The following is a 23,974-nucleotide window of genomic DNA, read 5'->3' as shown; positions in this document are numbered from 1 at the left end:
TAAATATGAATTTAGCCTAAATTCAACAGATTTTCCCTGGGGCTATCAGAGCCCTGAGATTATAAAGCAAATGGTTACCCCCAAATTTGATGAGAGAAATAAATATAAACTCATTACTAAGATCTGTTTCACTAGAGGAACTGAAACATAAACTCTAGGAATACCTCAATGATAATTTTGAAGAATTACTGAAGGAAGGTCATGGGTTAGTGGGATGATAATATCAAACAAAACCAAATAGTTCCAGAAGGAAACTGGGACATAATGAAGAAAGGGATGAAATTTTCCAAAAAGAAATATACTTTTGACCTGACATATGTAAATGTACATCACTTTTATAATCACAATTTAAAAAAAAAAGCTCCAAAATATTATATTTTCTCTGGAGAATTTGTCTAGAGAAGGGACAGGGAGTCATCTTTCTGAAAAAAATACCCTTTTGTTCTTTATAATAATATTTGTGGGGGGCTGGGGATATGGCCTAGTGGCAAGAGAGCTTGCCTCGTATACGTGAGGCCCTGGGTTCGATTCCCCACCACCACATGTACAGAAAATGGCCAGAAGTGGCGCTGTGGCTCAAGTGGCAGAGTGTTAGCCTTGAGCAAAAGGAAGCCAGGGACAGTGCTCAGGCCCTGAGTCCAAGGCCCAGGACTGGCCAAAAATAAATAAATAAATAAATAATAATAATATTTGTGGGGCTGGGAATATAGGCTAGGGGCAAGAGTACTTGCCTCCTATACAAGAAGCACAGGGTTAGGTTGCCCAGCACCACATATATAGAAAATGGCCAGAAGTGGTGCTGTGGCTCAAGTGGCAGAGTGCTAACCTTGAGCAAAAAGAAGCCAGGACAGTGCTCAGGCCCTGAGTCCAAGGCCCAGGACTGGCAAAAAAAAAAAAAAAAAAAAAAAAAAAATTAGTAATAATAATATTTGTGGGCCATACACAATTATTGCCTTGAAAATTAGACAAATACATCAAACATCTATTGAACTCAGCTCTAATGGGATGAGTAGATTTGATCTTTGATGAAGCATACAATGTTAGTTTGCACCGATGATGTTAATGCCTGCTACTGCTTTTCCAGATTTACACTGGTAAGTCTAAAAAAGAAATTCTGACAGCAGTCAATCATTCTGAATAAAGATGCATATATCAATACTCCTCGCATCAAAATGGGAAGTTCATCATTGCTGATCCAAGATGGATAGATATCAAGTAGTACACAATCATTGTATCTAGCTTTCCACTCATCATTCCTCTACTGCTGAATGATTTCCTATTGTGGGTTACAAGGCAAAATGGCTGGTTCCACAGTGAATGGTGAAGCAAATATTTTTAATTTTCATTCATTAAATCCATCAATTCACTTCACACTAAACCAGTAAATTCAAGTGTCATAGAAAAAGTTTTGCTACATGGAAAAAGAAATTCACCATGTTATTCCTCTTCGGCTACCTTAATTAAGCTTCAGAAGATTCCAGGCGTGAATGCAGGACACAAGATGCTAGTTGGAGCCTTTACAGTTGAATTATTCTGTCATAAGAGGGACTTCATCATGTCCAGTATGAACACTATGCCACATAGCCTTTTGCTATCATTCGTTCCCAGAGAGGTTCTCTCTTTATTTCCATGAACTGCTTAGCTTCATCTAGGTGTTCATAAAATCTTATGAGCATGATTTTATGAATCAACCATAGCATGTCACTGTGATAAACAGAATCACTACACTCAATGCCAAGACTGTTCAGGAACTCCTGAGATGGTTTAGTATTTTTGTGACAAATGCTATTTACCTTTTTTTATGATCCAAACACAGTTGCGGCTTGGGTCTGTAGTGAGATCACTTAATTTTTCAAATGTTAGCTCAAAGTTTTTTCATGAATAAAGCAATGACTTCCAAAACATAGCTTCACACATGTCCAAACTTGCAGTAATTGCACAAACCAAAATGGCTAGTTGGGCAGCACTTGTTCTGTCCATTTTCTTGTGAAAAAATCACATCACAGAAAAAAATGAAAATTAATCATCCAGAGACCATGTAACTCAATTTCTATTATATAGTGGGAAATATATATTTAGTAGATATACACAGTATGTAATATACATTTTGACATTATACACCACAAGAAAATGACAACAAATTTGGTAAGGTAAAAGAAAACCAAGCTCTGCTAAAATTCAGATTTTAGAAATATCTGAAAGGTAATTTAATTTAATTTCAGTTCATATGTTAAGAGTTTTCATGGGAAAAGGTAGAAAACGAAAAAAATCCATTTTACAAAATGAAAGGAATAAAAAGGAAAACAAAGGCAATTCAAGTAAGGGACTTTCAAAACAGTGGGTGGGCTGAACAGGAAAGGTGGAAAAACACAGTCAGAAGATTTTATGTACATGTGTGAAAATGGAACAAGGCAAAGAAAATGCAGTCTGAAGAGACAGAGCAAACACCAAGACCAAAGTAAAAAAAAAAAAAAAAAAAAAAAAACCAACAACAGAGAGTTTGAAAATACTACACCAGAAATTTGCAATAACGAATTAAGGAGTGGAGTGGGGAGATTATGCAGCGTAGATGAAGATTTGAGCAATGTAGATAGGCAGACAGAAAAACTAAAAAGTAAAAGAAACAGCCAGAAACTAAGAGCATTAACTGAACTACAGTAGTCTCTCTGAAGAGCTCAAATAATACAATCTTTTAGGAATGCTAGATTGAAGCCCAAGAAAATTAGCACCAGGAAATGGATTCCTGCCAGTTTGGGGGGGGGGCGGAAGAGGGTGAGGGAGAAGGGTAGATGAATGAAGGGGGGATACAGTTAAGGATTGATTGTATATTGTATATACCAAAAAAATTAAGAAAAGTAAGGAAAGGGGTGGATCTCATGGGGATGAGAATGTTAAAGGGACTGACACTGATCAAGATGAATTGTATTGATAAACTGCTTTTTTAAAATGGCATCTCCTTTGTACAACTACTTGAAGACAATAAATGTAATAGAGAAGGAAAATTAAAAGCAAAAAGAGAAAGAAACCAAGGGCACTATAGCAAATGTGAAGACAGTTCATTAATTGACTAATTTTTAGACTGCAAGCAGGTGAGTGAAGTCTACAAGTTTGAAAACATGCAATAGAAGTTTCCAAAATTGAAGCACCTAAAAATAAATGCCAAATGCAAAGAGCTAGGGAACAATTATTAACAATGTACCATGAACATATTGTATGTGTTCTAGTTTTTATAATATAATGTCACATATATTAATACCCATGCACATATAAAACACACTTTACAGATTTCTTAACAATAGTAGAAGAAAAAAATCAAATGATAAAGGCCAGAATAAGTAGCAATGCTTGGGAAGTATTTGAATGTTATCAGTGAAAAATCCTGTTTTTTGTTTGTGTGTGTGTGTGTGTGTGTGTGTGTGTGTGTGTGTGTGTGTGTGTGTGTGTGTACTTGAATTTCCTTATTCATCTTGTCAAAAGATGGGGAGTCTTTTTCTAGATCGGTTCCTCAAACTGTCTACCTCACCACTCCCTGATTTCTTTCCTCTTTGCTTTGAGTGTTTTTGTTGTTGTTTTGGTTTGGTTTGGTTTTTGTTTTGTGCTAGTCCTGGGGCCTGAACTCGGGGCCTGGGCACTGTCCCTGAACCTTTTGCCTCCAAGCTAGCACTCTATCCCTTGAGCTACAGCTTCACCTCCAGTATTCTGGTTGTTATTTGGAGGCAAGAGTTTCATAGGACTTTTCTGCTCTGGTTTGCTTAGAATCAGGGTCCTTAGATCTCAACTTCCAGATTTTTAGTTATTTATCTTTTGGAATATGTCCTTTTGTTAATTTTCCCATATCTTTTTTTAAGATATCCCCATGCCAATTTGAACTTATAAAGTAGAGGTTGGAGAAAAATGGGGTGGTCTCTTACCATGCTGTTGAATAACCCCATTCCTCACTCCTGTGGTAAAATAAAAGAGTAACCACTAAATGATTATCTTTTTATTTGTTACCCAGGAATATGCTGGTTGTAATTGACACTGTTTGAAAGCAGAATTTCTTTTTTTTTCATTTGACATGTTTTCAATATTTAAAAGAATACTTTTTCCCGAACAAAGTCAAGATGTGAAGATCTCAGTGTACTTTTGCAGTAGTCTGGGTCTGGCATTCCTTCATATGACCCATGTTAAAATCTTGCTCCCAATCTGGTTCAATTCTGAACTGGTGGTCCTGCAGGTAAAAGAACTGTGGAAATTGAATTCCTTTCTCCTTACTTTTCACTTTTCTACTTTGTTCTTAGGGAAGAGGAAGTGATTGCTTGCAATTATGATATGCTGGCTTGACACCTGCCAAAAACAGAGCCAACCAATCAGAGTCTGAAAATTTTGCTATTCATAAGCTGATTGTCTCACATAGTTATTTCAATAAACCAGTGTTGAAATATTGCCCATGTTTACAGTGTGACAGTCCCATGCAAGAGAATTTATGTGAGTAAGATATTTGCCTTAGTTTGAAGAAGTCTCATTTGTTCAAGAAAAGTTAAATCCTAGCCACATATTGTATTCAGTGACATGCTATTGAATCACACAGAAAAGACATTTAGCTCAGATAGGAAAGGAAAAGTATTCTCAGATAAGCATAGAAATGCATAAGAAATAAATAAAAATCTTTCTTCATTCTTAGGCTTAAATACAACTGCACTAAAAAATTCCCATTGCCATACAACAATACATACAACTCACCCAAAACAAGAAGCATAGAAAGATGGATTTTAGTGTATTAAACTACAAAACTAAATTTACATTTCAATCTATCACTACTTAAATTATTATAAAAGTCAGTATTTCAATATTGTTTCCTCACTGAAAGGGGGCAATGAGCCTACCTATAAAGATTGGATTGTGCTGTTTCTTATCACACATACCATATGTGCTGAGCTAATTTATATCCTATGCATGTGTAGTTTCTTCTCGTTTAATGTACAGATCTACACAAGTCACTATCAGTTAAGGTCATGGAGAATGAATAACAACAAAAGCCTTTCATAATAAGGAAGAATGATAAATATGTAAGCCTAAGGAACAGAGACATTGATGGGCTCACATTTTACCTGTAATTAGTTGGGCCTAAGAACATACTTAGGTCCAGTTGATGGACAAAATACCAAAACATGAAAGAAAGAAAGACTAATTCCACAAGTTTCACTTGGAGTGAATATTAGAATGTGTTGGTTATCCAGAAGGAATTAAAAGACAAGCTGGCAAGTGACAGACACACAATTAGTCATTAGGGAAAATGTATGTAGATGTCTATTTCTTGCAATATTGGATAAACTAGGAACAAAATCATTATTCTAAGCAGAGAAGACATATAAAATAATATGTATGTTTGGTCACAGTGGAGAAATGCTGAACAACAAATTACTGGGGGACAAAGACCTTTGAGAAGAAATGGGAAGAGTGGAAGCCATATTTTAAAGTCACCTTCCTTTGATGTGTGTTCAGATTCTGGGAACATGATAAGGAGACAAAAGCTACACACAGAGGATTAGCTTTGTAAGTAAAAGAATCCAGCTAATCCTTTGGTAGGCTTTCAGAAACAAGTGTATCATGTCAGAAGGGAAAGACAGACAAATGACTACAATTTTTATTTTTATTTGCCAAATCTTGAGCATGAGTAGGGTAGGCTGATGTAAAGCTTATGAAGAAAATCTGAAGAATGCTGTACAATAGTGACTTACAGATAAGAAACATCCACATTCTCAAAAAGGAGAAAATAATTTCCACATAAATGTGACTCAATTATCTTTGTCCTGGTCTGCTCTTTTAGCTAGATAGAGGATAAGAAAAGCATCCATGGTCGAAGGGATTGATTCTTCATCACTCTGTAGATGATCTACCTATAATTAAAAAAAGGAGAAAAATAAATTGTTATCTGGAAAATAGTGGAGTTAGACAAAAATCAAGACCAGAAAGCCTAAAACTTAAAACACACACAAATGGAAATCACTTTATAATCTATTTGAGTTATCCTATAAAAGTGAAAACATCTGAATAATTTATATAATGAGGTAAAGTGGAGAATAGATGAAGTGAAAGATTCATATCCATTGCAGAAAGTTTTATTGTTGTATATGAAAGCTGGTCAGTAGAAAATATTGTATTAATATAGGAAGAAAAACATAAGTTGATATGAAATAAAAAATTAGAAATCTATAACATATTAAACACCATACATATTATATTCTTAAATGTTCAGTGAAAGACAATAAGGAAAACAAAGATTTATATTCTACTGGCTGAGAATTTTAGAAAGGTGATAAAGTAAACAATTAATGACAATAAATATAAACTCCAAACAAAACTAAAATAAGTTGAAACACACACACATCCCTGGAAAAAAATCAGTTTTTAAAATTTTATTGTAAAGGTAATGTACAGAAGAGTTATAGTTACATAGTAAGGTAATGAGTATGTTTTTCCCCAACAGTGTTACCTCTCCCTAGTTTTCTTCTGCTATCCCCAGACTCCCTTCCCTTCCTGCCCCAAATTGTAAAGTTTATTTCCATGATAGTACCTAGTGAGTTTTGCTTTTGCATTGATTCACCGTTTGTCCTACCATTTCTGTGATTTTTCCTTCCTTTCCTCAAATCAGATACACTTATATACAAGACAAAGGGTACCAAAGTCAGAACCAATGACTGGGGAATAAACAAGAGGAGAAAAAAAAAGAAAGACAAAAGAAATCATTGCAAACAATACACTAAAAAAGAAAAACAAAATAACCACAAAAAATATCCTCATTCCATATCATGGAGATCATTTCAATTAGCATCATTTTATGTGGTCATATGTACATAGCTATTAGGCTGTCGTAAACCTCTCCTAGGGCTATCATAGGCATATACTATTATTACAAATGAGGGAAAGCATGGAGCCTATGTTTCTTTGGGTCTGACTTCATCTAGTATGATTTTTCCAAGTCTTTCTATTTCCTTAGGAATTAATTGATGTTATTCTTACTGATGAAAGCATAGAATTCCATTGTGCATATATGCCACATGTTCTTGATTCATTCATCTACTGATGTGTATTTTGGTTGATTCCACATCTTAGCTATGGTAAATAATGCTGCAATGAACATAGTTGTGCTGGTAGCTTTCCTGTGTCCTTGTTTGGTGAAGGCCCAGGAGTGGAATTGCTGGTTCATCGGGCAACTCTATGTTTCATCTTTTGATGCACCTTCATATTGCTTTCCAGAGTGGTTGAACAAGTTTACATTCCCACTGAGAGTGTAGTAGTGCTCTCTTTTGGCCATACCCTTGCCAGCATCTGTTATCATTTGTTTCCTTGAAAATGGCCACTCTACCTGGAATGAGGTAAAATCTCAATGTAGTTTTGATTTACAGTTCCTTTATGGCCAGAGAAGTCGAAGATTTCCTCATGTGTCTAGTTCCTCTCCAGAGAAGTAGCTTTTTAACTCTTTAGCCCACTTATTAATGGGTGGTTGTTTCTTCGAGAATTTTTTTTGGGGGGGTTACTTTTTTTTTAGCTCTAAGCATATTTTTTATATGAGGCCCTTGTCTGTTGTATAGATATTGAAGATCTTCTCCCAGTCTGTGGGCTTTCTACTTATCTTGCAAGCTATGTCCTTTTCTTTTTTTTTTTTTTTTTTTTTTGGCCAGTCCTGGGCCTTGGACTCAGGGCCTGAGCACTGTCCCTGGCTTCTTCCCGCTCAAGGCTAGCACTCTGCCACTTGAGCCACAGCGCCGCTTCTGGCCGTTTTCTGTATATGTGGTGCTGGGGAATCGAACCTAGGGCCTCGTGTATCCGAGGCAGGCACTCTTGCCACTAGGCTATATCCCCAGCCCAAGCTATGTCCTTTTCTATGCATAAACTCTGTAGTCTAATGCAATTCCATTTATCCAGCCTTTCTTTGATTTGTTGTGTTTCTGGACCTCTATTTAGGAAGTGTCTACCAGTGCCAAGAAGCCCTAGTATTTCCTCTGTCCTTTCTTTTAATATTTTCAAGGAATCAGCTCTTACCTCAAGGTCTTTGATCCATCTGGAACTGGTTCTGGTACAGGGCGATATATAAGGATCTAATTTCAGATTTTTTTCCTACATGGGTTTAGCCAATTCTGCCAGTACCATTTGTTGAAGAGGCTGTCTTTCTTCCATCTGATGTTTCTGGCTCCCTTATCAATGATTAGGTGTTGGCCATTAGTTTAATGTATCAATATTCACAATGAGTATACAATACATCCATGATACATATGAAAGAAAAGTTGCTTGAAGTACTAATTTGTCTTCAATATAACATTTTATACCTTCCTTTTTGGCAGAATTAATGCTTCTTTTGTTTCTTCAAGATAAACACTCTTTCCTGCTTTTGTATTCAAAAGCCTCAGTTTATTGAAAGGTTATTGTGTCAGTACCAGGGCTTCATTTCTGGGCCTCATGATCTCCATTAGCTTTCTTGCTTATGACTGGTGCTTTACCACCCAAATAGTTTTTAAATATTAAAAATATAAAAAGAAATAACAGAAAATAGATACTTTGTCAATGCAAGTTAAGACTGAAAAATAAATATTTAAACAAATAGAACGCAGTAAAGAATACAGTGACTGATTTCTTTGAAATATTCTTATGAACAATGTCTCAGGCCCAGATGATACATCAAGGTAATCAAGTAAGCATTTACTAAAGCATAATGTCAGTGTTAAAGGAAGCTTACAAACAATGAATTTATGAAAATTTGTACATATAATTGTATGCATAATTGTAAATATCATCAAAGTGTGAGAAAATAGGAAAAAATAAATCACTGTGACTGTGTAACAAATATAGTAGCAATTCATTGTTTGTGTGAGCATATGTAATTGAAATGTGTGACCATTATATCACAAACCTTGAGGAGAGGAATCTGGCCTGCATTTTCAGATGTTGTTGCTGGACAGAAAAAAAAATTATACAGACTCTCAAATAGAGATTGGCTATGTCGAATAGAGTAAAATAAGCAGTTATCCCACCACCAAAAAAAAAAAAAAAAAAAAAAAAAAACCTCAGCAGCCCATCTTTTAGTTATTTATTTCAGTGCATTGAAATCCTATGTTCATATAAATGATGCATGTGAAGATAAAAGAACTTTGTTAGTGTTTGTGAAAGGTAGCAACAACTCAGCCTTTCCTCAGCTGGTGGTAGATGAGATGACTCATTTTCTTCCTACAATCCATACCCAATAAAAGAAAGGAACCAACTACTGACAGATATAATGGCACCAAGGAGTATGAAAGATGCAGTTACAGGAATCAGATTCAAAAGAAGGCACTCTATCACCCTTTTATAAGACATTTTTGCTTTAACATATTTTAATTGCAAAAGGAAGCTGAAGGCTTTGAGGGGATGTGATTAGAATTTCATGCTAAAGAATGTATATTTTAATCCTCCCAATCCAGGAGCATGGGAGGTTTCTCCATTTCCTTAGTTCTGACTTAATTTCGTTTTTCAAGCTTTTAAAGTTCTCATCAAAGAGGTCTTTCACTTCTTTGGTTAAGGTTATTCCTAGGTATTTTATGTTTTGGGGGGCTATTGCAAAGGGAGTTGCTTTCCTGATTTCAGCCTTGGTCTTCGGATTGTTAGCATAGAGAAAGGCCCTTGATTTTTGAAGGTTTATTTTATATCCTTCAACCTTGCCAAAGTTTTGGATCAGCTCTAGTAGCTTGGGGGTAGAGTCTATGGGATTCTTTAGGTATAGGATCATGTCATCTGCGAAGAGAGAAAGTTTAACTTCATCTTTTCCTATTTGGATCCCCTTTATATTTTCTTCATGCCTAATTGCTCTGGCTAGGAATTCTAGTACTATGTTGAAGAGCAGGGGAGAGAGTGGACATCCCTGCCTTGTTCCTAATTTTAAAGGGAATGGTTTTAGATTTTCCCCATTTAGAATTATGCTTGCTGTTGGTTTGTCATAAATTGCCTTGATGGCAATATTGCCAAAGGCTATCTACAAATTCAATGCAATACCCATTAATATCCCAACACCATTTTTTAATGAAATAGAGGAAGCAATCCAGAAATTCATATGGAACAATAAAAGACCTAGAATAGCAAAAACAATCCTAAGCAGAAAGAACAGTGCTGGAGGAATTACAATACCCAACGTCAAGCTGTATTATAAAGCTGTAGTAATAAAAACAGCTTGGTATTGGCAGTGGAACAGGCCTGAAGACCAATGGAACAGAATTGAAGACCCGGAAATGAACCCGAAGAACTACGCCTACTTAATCTTTGATAAAGGAGCTAAAACAATAGTCTGGAAGAAAGATAGCCTCTTTAACAAATGGTGCTGGCAAAACTGGCTCAACACATGCAACAAGCTAAAACTAGATCCTTATATATCACCCTGCAACAAAATCAATTCCAAATGGATTAAAGACCTCGAAATCAAAACAGATACCCTGAAAACACTAAAGGATTGAGTAGGAGAAACACTTGGGCTCCTTGGCACAGGATGGAACTTCCTTAACAAAGACCCAGAAAGGCTACAAATCAAAGAAAGTTTGGACAAATGGGACTGCATCAAACTGCAGAGCTTCTGCACGGCAAAGGGCATAGCTCGCAAGATAAACAGAAAGCCCACAGACTGGGAGAAGATCGTTATCAGCCATTCAATGGACAAAAGCCTCATATCTAAAATATATGCAGAACTAAAAAAATTACCTTCTTCCAAAACAAAACCGCAAAGAACCAATAGCCCACTCATCAAGTGGGCTAAAGACTTATAAAGAGACTTCTCTGATGAGGAAATGAGAATGGCCAGGAGACATATGAAAAAATGCTCTACATCACTGACCATAAAAGAAATGCAAATCAAAACAACATTGAGATTCCATCTCACCCCAGTAAGAATGTCATATATCAAGAAAACTAACAATAACAATTGTTGGAGGGGATGTGGCCAAAAGGGAACCCTACTTCATTGTTGGTGGTAATGTAAACTGGTTCAGCCACTCTGGCAAGCAGTATGGAGAGTCCTCAGAAGGCTAAATATAGAACTCCCCTATGACCCAGCAGCCCCACTTTTGGGTATCTACCCAAAAGAACACAAACAAAATCACAGTAAAGCCACCAGCACAACAATGTTCATCGCAGCGCAATTTGTCATAGCTAGAATCTGGAACCAACCCAGATGCCCCTCAGTAGACGAATGGATCAGGAAAATGTGGTACATATACACAGTGGAATTTTATGCCTCTATCAGAAAGAATGACATTGTCCCATTTGTAAGGAAATGGAAGGACTAGGAAAAAATTATGCTAAGTGAAGTGAGCCAGACCCAAAGAAACATGGACTCTATGGTCTCCCTTATTGGGAATAATTAGTAAAGGTTTAGGCAAATCATAGCAGAGCATCACAAGGCCCAATAGCTATACCCTTATGAACACCTAAGACGATGCTGAGTGAAATGAACTCCATGTTATGGAGACAATTGTTATATCACAGTTGTAACTACTTTCAACGTCCCATGTGTATCTGTAGCTTCTACTATTGATGATGTTTTTGTATCACCTTCCTGTGGTTGTACCTACACTCTCTCTGTAATCTTATCTGAATATATTGGAAACCGTGTATACTGACTGGTATTAGAACTAGGAAATTGAAAGGGAATACCAAAATTGAGAGACACAGGGTAAAAAAAGACAAACAACTACAATAGCAATACTTGCAAAACTGTTTGGTGTAAGTGAACTGAACACCTCAGGGGGGAAAGGGTAAGGGGGAGGGGGGAGGGGGGTATGAGGGACAAGGTAACAAACAGTACAAGAAATGTATCCAATGCCTAACGTATGAAACTGTAACTTCTCTGTACATCAGTTTGATAATAAAAATTTGAAAAAAAAGAATGTATATTTTAATGACACCATAATAACAAAACTGGAGAGAACCACAAATAGGCTGATGTCATAGGACATCATAAAAGTTTATTTTTTTTAATTATTTTTTGTGATGCTAGGATTTAACTCAGGAATTTTCAAATTATAAGCAAATGTCCTAGCTCTAAAATACATCCTTACTCTCAAATGTCATTTAAAAAGAAATGAAACATGAATGTAACAAAGAAAATAAATATTTTTAAACTACCAATTTTCATTGTAGTCATCAAGCTGGCAACACTTTTTAAAAAAAGGAGTAAAAAGTCTACTGGGTATTTATTATGTTACATTGTGCTTGTTCTAAAAAAATAAATTATTTTAAGAAAATGTGCCTGCCTCTCAAGTTGCTTAGAGAATGGAAGGGACACATGGAATAATATTCAAGGTGGTTCTGGCTGAAAACGTGTTAAATCAGCATCTGATTTGATCTTCAAATATTCAGGAGCCAACCAAATGGAATGAAGAGAAAATAACACTTTAGTCAAGGAGAAGTAGAGAAGTATGATAAAATACAAGAAGTTGAGAAGGTAGATAGCCTGGTGACGGGAGTTTGGAAGGGGAGCTGCAGACAGACGGTGGCAATGGGGAGCCACATGAATACTTCTGCTTCTATTTGAACCACTTCACATGGGTGGGACATTGTAGGATTGTAGAATGCCATCTGGATTTCAGTGAAATAAGAACCAGAGTCCTTACCACTAGAGTGTGGTGTAGAGTAGGTTAGAGATATGAAAACGAGGAGAATATTTTGAGTGTCTTCTAGGGAAAAGGTCATAATAAATCAATCACAAGGTATCCCTAAGATCTGATTAAAGCTTACCAGCATGAAGTTGTAATGAAACTGGTCACTAGAAAGAGATCCAGAACCGGTTCAGATGACCAGCAAAAAGATAAGAAAGACAGGAAGTGACACTGTGGATCAAGTGGTAGAGTGCTAGCCTTGAGACAAAGGAAAGGAGCTCAGGGACAGTGCCCAGGCCCAGTGGTCCAGCACACACACACACACACACACACACACACACGCATGCCTGCACACTTGAACACACATGCACACACGCAAACACACGATAAGATAAAATCATGCTGAATTATAGTGAGCAGTGTATCTGGTTGACTTTGATAACAAAGAACAATCAAAGACACTAACTTAGGCCACAGATAAGTTGGTGAATCTATGGGTATAACATCAGTATGCATGAAAAACTAAGACAAAGTGAGTTCAGAGCTCAGTAGAACCAAAAAGGCTGACAGAAGGCTGACAATAAGCATAGAGTGAAATAAAAGGGAGACACAGTAGAAGAAACACAGGCCAACCTCTCTAAAGAAACAGTGTTAAAGGAACTCAGAGGTGGACTATGTCTGGGTAATGGGATTTAAAATGAAACTCTCTGATACAAAATGAAAATAGGTCTCATTTGAAAATCTAAAGAATCAATTTGCTGGATATTTGAACAATCATTGACTGGAACACTAGAATCATGTCTCCTACCAAACTATCATAGTGATATAATTTTCTTTTCTTTTATTGGTATTAGAATTCAAACTGAGAGATACATACTTTCTAGGGAGGCACCCAGCTGATTGAGCCATGTTGATAGCCTTTTTATGTTTTTATTAATTCTTAGGAAGGTTATAATCACCCCGCCCCCAGCCCCAGGTTGGTCTGAACTCTAATCTTTCTACTTATGTTTCTTGCAAATCTGGGATGGATGCACATGAATCACTATGTCTAGCTCTTTTGCTGAGATGGAGTCTAGTTAACTTTTTCCAGCTAGCCCACATCCTCTGCCCTCCCAGTTTCCGGATGTTGAGTATCAGAGATTTGAGGCATTAACCACTTCCATTGGGTCTCACTTGAGTAAATAATTAATGGATTTAAAGAACATAGCATGAGAAAGCCTGGAAATACCTTTGATCTTTGAGTCCTAAAAATCTGGTAATATTGTAGATGTAGAGAAAAATCTTCCTTCATGAGGTTTTCTATGAATATATTATTTATAATATATCATTATATTATATATGTCTATTAATTTGAGATGCAAGAAAGCTCTTTGTCTTCCCATCACATCTGTGTGTTTTGTGTTCTACTATGCACCATTGACACTAATAGGCTGTACTCCTCAAAGAAAATGTGACTAGATTTTTACCTCTCAACATTGTAGCTAGTTTTCTGACATGGACCAGTATATTTATTATACTCAATCAATGTGATATTTGTGAAATGAGTAATTAGGACTAGAAATCATGGACTTAAGATTTAAAAAATTAATCATTTTAAAATTTCCCTTCCCATAAAATAATCATTGATATATAGTATGTGCAATGTTGTTTACATGGTAAATAAGCACAGGTTGTGTTAGAAAAAAGGTTGAATAGAAATATTGAAGCCTCACAAATTAAAGTGTTTTAAGTTTACTTAAGTTAGACTTTGTTTTTGCAGTTTTCATTGTTGAGTAAGCTGTTCAGAGCTTACTATTTTTTTTATTTGATAGCTTTTACTTTTATACCACTAACTGTTAAAGCAAACACCCTCCCATTTTTAATCATGAGCTGTCATTTTTACTGTTTATTATTTGAAAGAAAAGGAGAGATGATTTTTAAGAAGTTAAATATAAATTTTAACAATTCAACCCTGTGAAATCATGATTTGCTCGCTAAAATTATAACTGAAATGATGCAGCACATTTTTCATCTCTCTAAACTATTTGTTTTGTACTTCCAGCCACAAGAGCACAGTCTTCCAGGTTCTTTGAATGCTTCTGCAATTCTTCAGGTTGTTGATTGATAATTTGTTCTTTGTAAGTTGTGCTTCAGTACTACAGAGTAGCAAGAACAGATCTCCATGCAGTCTGCTGGTGGTGAGTGTTGGAGGAATTTCTCATTGTGTTGTAAAAAAAAATAAACCCCAAACATGCTTTCTTTAGGCTTTTTAACCATGCTAATGTAAAAAAAAATGAAGTAGAAGAGCATTTTATACTCAGTGATCATGAAATTAGAACATGCTAAAAATTGGGGACCCTTGCTAAATCATGCCAAGAGTCAATTTGCAGTATTCCAATAAAGATGATACAAAGCATAGCCTGAAAATAAAGAAGCATACTATATCTCCTCAAGAATTAGGAAGCAAAAAAAAGGACATTAATTTTAAAAATAGTATTAAATAGGGTTGCCAAATAAAATACATAACACTAAAATCTACTTGAAACTCAAAGAGTAACATTTTACTATAAGCAGTTCCATAATATTACAGGGGAATATAAATTTATATTTTAATTGTGAATCCTAGTTTCTTTCTCCTAAGTTTCCCAACTCTAATTAGATAGTTAATAAGTATGATAAGAGTAACATTAAAATGCAAAATAAATATAGGATTTATTCTTTGAAAATACTAATAAAATTTATAACACTTGAGAATAAAAGAGGAGAGCGAGATCAAGATAGAGTAGCTCACATACAACTAAACAATGTGAAATGTAAAATAACAGTATTCCTACATTTGGATTATTGGATAAAATTATCAAATTTTTAGAAAAAATATCATTTAGAAAAATGAATGGAAATATATAAGCATGAAATCAATCAAAATGTAAAACATAATTTAATAACTCTCATCTAAAAATATAATGCCCATTTGATTCCTACCAATTCTTTAAAAAAAATATTGTGACTTTTACAAAAGCCCTTTGTTAAGCTAGAAAAAGGGTAGTTATTCCATTTTCCTTTCTGATGACAGCAAAATTTGTCAACAAAATCAGATAAAACATGAGGTAGAACATTCTTATTTCCAAATTTATGAACTTGAATTACAACATGAAAAAAAAAGTATAGCTAGACTAAAAATGGAATTGTCATGACCAATCGTTGTTTTATTTAGGAACTCAAGATTACTTTAACATTGACTTGGGAGTATAGCAATAGGAAACAAGTAATAGTTTACCTGAGGAGATGTGTGCAAAATACATGTGCCAAACTAATATTGGAAGGAGAGATCTTTAATGTAGAAAATCAAGATCAAAAGAACAGAAAGAACCAGGTGCAGGTATGTTCTATATGATTCTGTTGGGGACTCCAAAATTCTACTTATTCTGAAAGTCATAGGAAAAAACAACAACATGAAAACAGGAACAAAGAAGGAAAAATGAGGGAGGAGGTAACAAGTTGAACAAGAAATAGACTCACTGCCATACATATGAAACTGCAACCTCTCTGTACTTCACTTTCACAATAAAGGAAAAAAAATAAAAAATAAAAAATAAAACAATGCTGATCTATTTTGCAAAAGTTGTTATCATAGATGGACTAAAGAAAATGTATATAAACTATAGACAACTGAACTAATGCAATATGCTACAATAGTTTCAATAAAGAATGCAGTGTCCCTTCAGATTATTCTTTTCAAATCTAGTTAAATCTCATGCAGTGACAGGAAAATCTAGATAATACATTCAATTTGAAGGTTTAAATCTTCATTATTAATAATTTCGTTAAATACTTTGAATACAGCATGCACAAAAATAATTATTTTTGTTTATCTACTCAGAATTTAGTGTCAAAATCTCGTGCTTTCACATGGTTTCCTTGCATACAATTGATACTTTGCAGTTTTAGTCACATCTTCAGTAGGGAATTTTGCTGCTTAATTAAAGATATAATGTTTGGACTTTGCTGACTAGACTGGCTTTAATGTTGATCAGCCTCCTTAGTAGCTAAGTTTAAAGGCAAGTGCCATGAGTGTCTGGTTTAGAATTTAGTTCTTCAGCAGGACTAAATTTTACAAAAAGCAACAACTTTAAAAAATGTAATACACAAGATGACATTAAAAATTAGGTACATCTGTTCAGTAAAATGCATGTTCTAGAGAACAAATGAAAATTCATGATCAATAGATAATGACTTCAGGCTTACTACAAATCTTTACATTATTAATTAAAACCATAATTTAATATCACTAAAATGTAAAAAGGAAAAAGAATGGATCATGCTAAATGTGTTCTAGGGAGGGAAATAACTAAAATTCCATATATTACTGTTGATACACAATACACACACACACACACACACACACACACACACACACACACACATTTTGTTAAATAATTTGCCATGATCAGAGTTGGTCATTTCCCAACAGGTCTACATACTAATCTGCAACCAGTACAAATTAACTTCCTAGACACATGCAAATATATTCACAGTGGATTGGGCTATAATACGGCAAAACTGAAAATAAACATAAAACTGTCTCTAATAATATGTAACCATAAATGGTGGCATATCCATAGAACAAAATTCAATGAAGAAACAAAGTCTAAAATGTAAGGTTCTGCCTATAAAATTAAATGAGGTAAAAACTGACACTTGAGCTGACTTTTAGGTGCTGCAGGGCTCTAACCACGATGATTATTTCATGACCTGATGGATGTCTTTGTGGAAAGTGTTCCTCTTTATTTTGTTTATTTTACTTCCCAGGTGCTTTATGGAAAACACAATTAGTAAAGTATTGCTGCCACCTGAAATATCAGGAATCGAGATCATATCAAGGAAGTAACCATATTGGTCCTCTTGAAGCACTTGTTTCTTTATCACAAATTTTAGCAATTCAAACTGTCATGATAATCTCTTTGGATCATATTCATCATAAAAACATCCCATGTATTTTCTAATGAAAGGTTTATGTCTTGATCAACAGATAACCTGGAAGTATCAATAGAGTTAAAAGGGACAAAAGAGTGTCATAATAATGAAGTGAGATTAAGGGCTAGTATTTGATTTAAAATGCTTTGATTTCTTAAGCTCATCTTCACAGGATCTGTTACTCCGGACGGCTTTAACAAGAGCATGGAGCACAGGGACCAGTGAGTTATAATTTATTTCCAGATCTCTGTTTCTATCCTGATAGACTGAAGGTACACCACATGGAGCAAGGAAACCACTTTATGTGTGTTCTATTTATGTTATGAAAGACATTTGTTTTGAGAAAGATTTCTACTATCTCCAGTACAAGGTTCATTTTCCAGAGTAAACACACTCTGACAGGATGGTGTGCTTCGAGGCTCAACACTGGAAAACTCACATCTCAGGACCACACTCTGTGGGGCTGAATGCTTTCACACAATTCCCATCTTCTGAAACTGGAGTATCTTGGCATTGCTTTTTCATGATAGTTGATCAATATGCTCATGACAACTAGTGCTTTTGATATTTTCTTTGTGCTCTTTTCAACTAACTAACTTTTATTATTTGACTCATTGACCCTGCACTTTGTTCATTTGTGTGCTTGTCTCTTGAAATAGTCTCTTGCTTTGAAAGTCACCTAGCCTCAAATTTGAAATCTTCCTGCCCAGTCTCCACAGTCCTGGGATGATAGGAGTGCAACACCATGCCTAGCTCTTATTTTGTATCTTAGCTAGTAAAAATACTTTCTCCTATATGTTCTTGTCCATAAAGCATGTTTCTTGATTTATTTATTTTTTCAGAATCCCATTAATCTGTCAGTGATTGACTCCCCACTACAGTTGATTAAAGAAGATGTTAAGGAAGATTTGGAAGAACCTTACTTAATCTTCCGGGCAGTCTCTCTGTGTGGATGGATGTTTAATGATTTCATGATAACATCTACATTTCTTTCCCCCTATTGAAATGCATGTATGTAAACAAATTTAAATTAACATCATAGTATTAATATTTATGAAATAATGTAATGATCTGTGTACCCTGAAGCCTCAATGGTACCATTCCTGATGCTGAATCATGCAATAACTTCAACAACTCCACTTTTAATCACAACTTAGAGGGCCACAGCATGTCCTTAAGAACAAACAAATGGACTGGTGGCTATTATTTGATCTACTGGTTTTAACGTAATGATTCAGGCATTTCACTTAGTTGAAGAGCTTTTATTGCCAGTCTAACAAGCATATCATTAAATCCATTGCCATTTACATGGACCTGGGTTAAGCAGATTTCAAAGTCTAACAGAAATCAATACATGGTTTGGCTTGAATTTCAGTATTCAGGCCCTAACCTTCCTAAGATAGCAAGCTCAAGATTCCATCCTAACAACTAAGATCATTACCATGCTTCCATCTCCACTTGTCCCCATTTTTCTTGAGGTATCATAAACATGATGTTCTGAAAGGACAGAGGTCATTTTTAAGTGAAAGTTGCAGTAAATGACATTTGCAATTTCTTAAGTGTTTTTTCTTCTTTGGCACAAGCCTGATTTTTTTGAATGAGCTGTGAGCTCACACACAGCTGGCTATCACGAAAGAAGTTAAATTTCTCATCAAAATGCTCATACATGCAATGAGCATCAAACTGACATGCAAGATATCCAAATATAAATTAGATGTCATTGAAGGTTGTTGTTGCTTCATTTTTAATCCTACAACTCTGAAAATGAAAATATTACTTGAGCACCATGAAATAATGCCTCAAATTAAGTCTGAAATCTGACTTTATCACAGAATTCTCTCCTCTCAGGAAATTGAATCCAACTGGGTCTCATGACTATCTTCAATTCGAATTGGAGGCAGAACTTATTTTTTTCCTTCATATTTGTCATCATCATCTAAGTGTTTGTTTCCTCTTCAACAAGATAAGGAATTGAAATGTATCCAATTATTCTAAGTCATGGACCTGAGCATCATTAAACTGTTTCATATCTATCAACCCTATGTAGAAGGATTCATTGTGACATTGCCATTGATGCATACAATGTGCCCCAATCAACGTCATTCCCTCCATCATTCTCTGTTGCTACATCTCTGCTTCTAAAACAATTTTCCCAGGTTTTATCCTTCTGGCTTCATATGTACATATAGAGTGCTTCAAGCATATTCATCCTCACTCATCTTTCCTATTTGTCTTCTTTCTCCCATTGACAACAGGAAATCCCTCCCCCCACCCACCAACCTTGAAACCTGTTTAATTTTTCTGCCATTTTATTTTTCAATATATATTCATTGTATGACTGGGATTTTACCAACACTATATCACTACTTTATTTTAATCAGAATACTTCCGTTTATGCTATCTCTATCCCTAGCAGGCCTACTCTGACTTTATTCAATAGATTTCATAGATATTTCTTATGTGCTCTTCATATATAGATGCAGTGTAATTCAATGTCATTTGCCACCCCAAATTTTCGGTCCATCACTTTCTATTCGTCATCTACTAAGCAGTCCTATAGTTGTGATTATTATATATATAATTATATAAAATTGTACATATATACACAAGTAAAGTGTAGGTATACATGTTTGTATGTGTGTATGCACATAAGTATGTGATCTCAATTTCTATCAATTTTCCTATAAATTATATAATTTGATTTTTCTTTCTAGATGTATAATATCTATTTGATATGTATAGCATATCTATATGAATATAGTATATTATATATTATATACTATATACTTAATATATATTATATATACTATATGCTATGCATATCTACATATAGAGAATAGAATATAGTATATATAATTTAGTACATATACTGGAATATATACTATAATATTTATACTAGTATGTATAGTAATAGAGAGAGACATATATAGAAATATACAGTGCGTATATATACACACTATAATTTTTCATCCAGTCTTCAGTTATTGGGCAACTCAATTACATCAGGTTGGGAATTTTGAACTGATGCACAATGCACATAGATATGCAAGTATATTTCTGTCATGTTATTTTATACTACTTCAGAGAAATGACCAAGGTTGGTATGGGGAGTGATAAGGTAGATCTACTATTAGTTTTTTTTTAGATGTCTCCACACTAATCACTGGTGGTTGCCATAGAATGAAAGGTTAGGAACATTAGGCATTGGACACATTTCTTGTACTGTTTGTTACCTCCTCCCTCATTCCCCCTTTCCCTTCCCCCCATGACTTGTTCAGTTGATTTACACCAAATCATTTTGCTAGTATTGCTTTTGTAGTTGTTTGTCTTTTTACCCTATGTCTCTAGATTTTGGTATTCCCTTTCACTTTCTTAGTTCTAATGCCAGTATACACGGTTTCCAATGTACTCAGATAAGATACAGAGATAGTGCAGGTACAACCACAGGAAGGGGATACAAGAGGATCATCAATAACATGCTACGGATTCACATGGCATGATGAAAGTAATTACAACAGTGATATAACAGTCATTTCCATAAGATGGAATACATTTCACTTAGCATCACCTTATGTGTTCATAAGGGTATAGTTATTGGGCTCTTCTGATCTTCTGCTTTGACTAGCCTAAACTTGTGCTAATTATTTCCTATGAGATAGACCATAGAGTCCATGTTTCTTTGGGTCTGGATCACTTCACTTAGTATAATTTTTTCCAAGTCCTTACAAGTCTCTTGGCCATTCTCATTGCCTCATCAGAGAAGTCTCTATGTAAGTCTTTAGCCCACTTGTTTTGGGGGCTATTGTTTCTTTGCAGTTTTGTTTTGGAGGAATGTAATTTTTTTAGTTCTGTATATAATTTAGATATGAGGCCTTCGTTTGTTGCATGGCCAGTAAAGATCTTTTCTCAATCTGTAGGCTTTCTGTTTATCTTGAGAACTATGTCCTCTTGCCCTGCAGAAGGTCTGATGTTTGATGCAGTCCCATTTGTCCATCGTTTCTTTGATGTGTAGCATTTCTGGGTCTTTGTTAAGGAAGTTCTGTCCTATGCCAAGGAGCCCAAGTGTTTCTCCTTCTCCTTCCTTTAGTTTTTTCAGGGTATCTATTTTAATTTCGAGGGCATTGATCCATTTGGAATTGATTTTGGTGCAGGGTAATATATAAGGATCTAGTTTTAGTTTGTTGCATGTGTTGAACCCGTTTTGTCAGCACCATTTTGTTAAAGAGCTATCTTTCTTCCAGACTATTCTTTTAGCTACTTTATCAAAGATTAAGTAAGCATAGTTCTGTGGGTTCATTTCTGGCTCTTCAATTCTGTTCCATTGGTCTTTTATTACTATAGCTTTATAATACAGCTTGAAGTTGGGTATTGTAATTCCTATAGCACAGTTCTTTCTGCTTAGGATTGTTTTTGCTATTCTGGGTCTTTTATTGCTGCCTATGAATTTCTGGATTGCTTCCTCTATTTCATTAAAAAATGGTGTTGGGATATTAATAGGTATGGCGTTGAATTTGTAGATAGCCTTTGGCAATGTTGCCATTTTGATTATATTAATCCTCCCAATCCAGGAGCATGGGAGGATTTTCCATTTCCTTAGTTTTGCCTTAATTTCATTTTTCATGTTTTTAAAGTTCTCATCATAGAGGTCTTTCACATCATTGGTTAAGGTTATTCCTATGTGTGTTATGTTTTTTGAGGCTGAAGCAAAATAAGTTTGCTTTCCTAATTTCAGCCTCGGCTTTTGGGTCATTAGCATACAGAAAGCCCATCGATTTTTGAGGGTTTATTTTATATCTTGCAACTTTGCCAAAGGATAGTATCTGCTCTAGTAGCTTGAGAGTGGGGTCTATGGGGTTCTTTAGGTATAGGGTCATGTCATCTGCGAAGAGAGAAAATTTAAATTTATGTTTTCCTATTTGGATCCCCTTTGCGTTTTCTCATTGCCTAATTGCTCTAGCTAGGAATTCTAGTACTATGTTTAAGAAAAGGGGAGAGAGCGGACATCCCTGTCTTGCTCCTGATTTTAAAGGGAATGGCTTTAGTTTTTTACCATTTAGAATTATGCTTGATGTTGGTTTGTCATAAACTGCCTTGATTATATTCAGGAATGTTCCCTGGAATCCCAGTTTTTCCAGGACTTTTAGCATAAATGGGTGCTGGATTTTATCCAATACCTTTTCCTCATCCAGAGATATAACCATGTGGATCTTTAGCTTGATCCAGTTGATGTGGTTGATTACATTAATTGACTTGCGTATATTGAACCAACTTTGTATCCCTGGGATGAATACAGTTTGAACATGGTGTATGATTTTTTTGATGACCTGTTGAAGTTGATGGCCAGAATTTTGTTGAGAATTTTTGCTTCTATGTTCATCAGGGAAATTGGCCTATAGTTCTCTTTCCGTGATGAATCCTTGCCTGGTTTTGGGATGAGGGTTATACTGGCTTCATAGAAAGTGTCTGGTAATAAACTTTCTACTTCAATTTTATTGAATAGTTTGAGAAATATTGGTGTGAGTTCTGTTTTGAAGGCCTTGTAGAATTCTTCTGTGAATCCGTCTGGACCTGGGCTTTTCTTGGATGGGAGATCACTTATTGCCATTTCTATTTCAATTCTGGATATGGGTGTGTTTAGAAGGTTTAAATCTTCATGGTTGCGTTTGGGGATATCAATATTTTTCTAGCAAATCATCCATTTCTTCCACGTTCTCGCATGTTTTGGCATAAAGATTCAAAAACACTCACTTATTGTGTTCTAAATTTTGGTTGTTTCTGTGGTGATGTTACCTGTTTCATCTCCGATCTTGTTTATTTGAGTGTGCTGCCTTTGATTTTTGTTCAGGTTTGCTAGGGGTCTCTCTATCTTGTTAACATGTTCAAAGAACTAACTCTTTGTTTTGCTGATTCTTTCGATTTTTTTTGTCTCTACTTCATTTAATTCCGATTTGATTTTAATTACTTGCTTCCGACTACTGACTTGGGGTTTGGCTTGTTGTTCTCTTTCTGGGAGATTAAGGTGCTTCCTTAAGTTGTTGAGTTGCTGTTTCTCCAGTTTGTTGATGTATGCACTCAGAGAAATAAATTTTCCTCTGAGTACTGCCTTTGCTGTTTCCCAAAGGAGCTCGTACTTTGTGTCCTCAACTTGGTTGAATTCCATAAACATTTCAATTTCCTTTTTAATTTCTTCAATGACCCACTGATGGTTCAGCAGTGTGTTGCTTAGTCTCCATGAATTGTAGGATTTTCTGTGGTGGCTGTTTGAGTTGAGCTCTAATTTTATTCCATTGTGTTCTGAGAGAATGCAGGGAATGGTTTTGATACTTCTGAATTTGTACAGATTTCCTTTGTGCCCTAAGATGTGATCTATTTTGGAGAATGTTCCATGTGCTGCAGAGAAGAATGTGTGTTCTGTTGTTGCAGGG

The 23,974-nt window shown here is 35.3% G+C and overlaps 1 long non-coding RNA gene across 1 annotated transcript; it reads left to right on the top strand.

Annotated features, from left to right (window-relative positions):
* Positions 1-8,065: 8,065 nt before the first annotated feature.
* LOC125345764 lies at positions 8,066-21,857 on the top strand. The gene is made up of 3 exons (XR_007209789.1): positions 8,066-8,192; positions 8,923-8,927; positions 21,828-21,857. It is a non-coding gene; the product is annotated as an uncharacterized LOC125345764 (long non-coding RNA).
* Positions 21,858-23,974: the final 2,117 nt, after the last annotated feature.

The sequence above is a fragment of the Perognathus longimembris genome, chromosome 2 (assembly GCF_023159225.1).
Source record: "Perognathus longimembris pacificus isolate PPM17 chromosome 2, ASM2315922v1, whole genome shotgun sequence".
NCBI classification, from domain to species: Eukaryota; Metazoa; Chordata; class Mammalia; order Rodentia; family Heteromyidae; genus Perognathus; species Perognathus longimembris.
The sequence above is the reverse complement of the archived record's forward strand: the minus strand, read 5'-3'. Positions and strand labels throughout refer to the sequence as shown.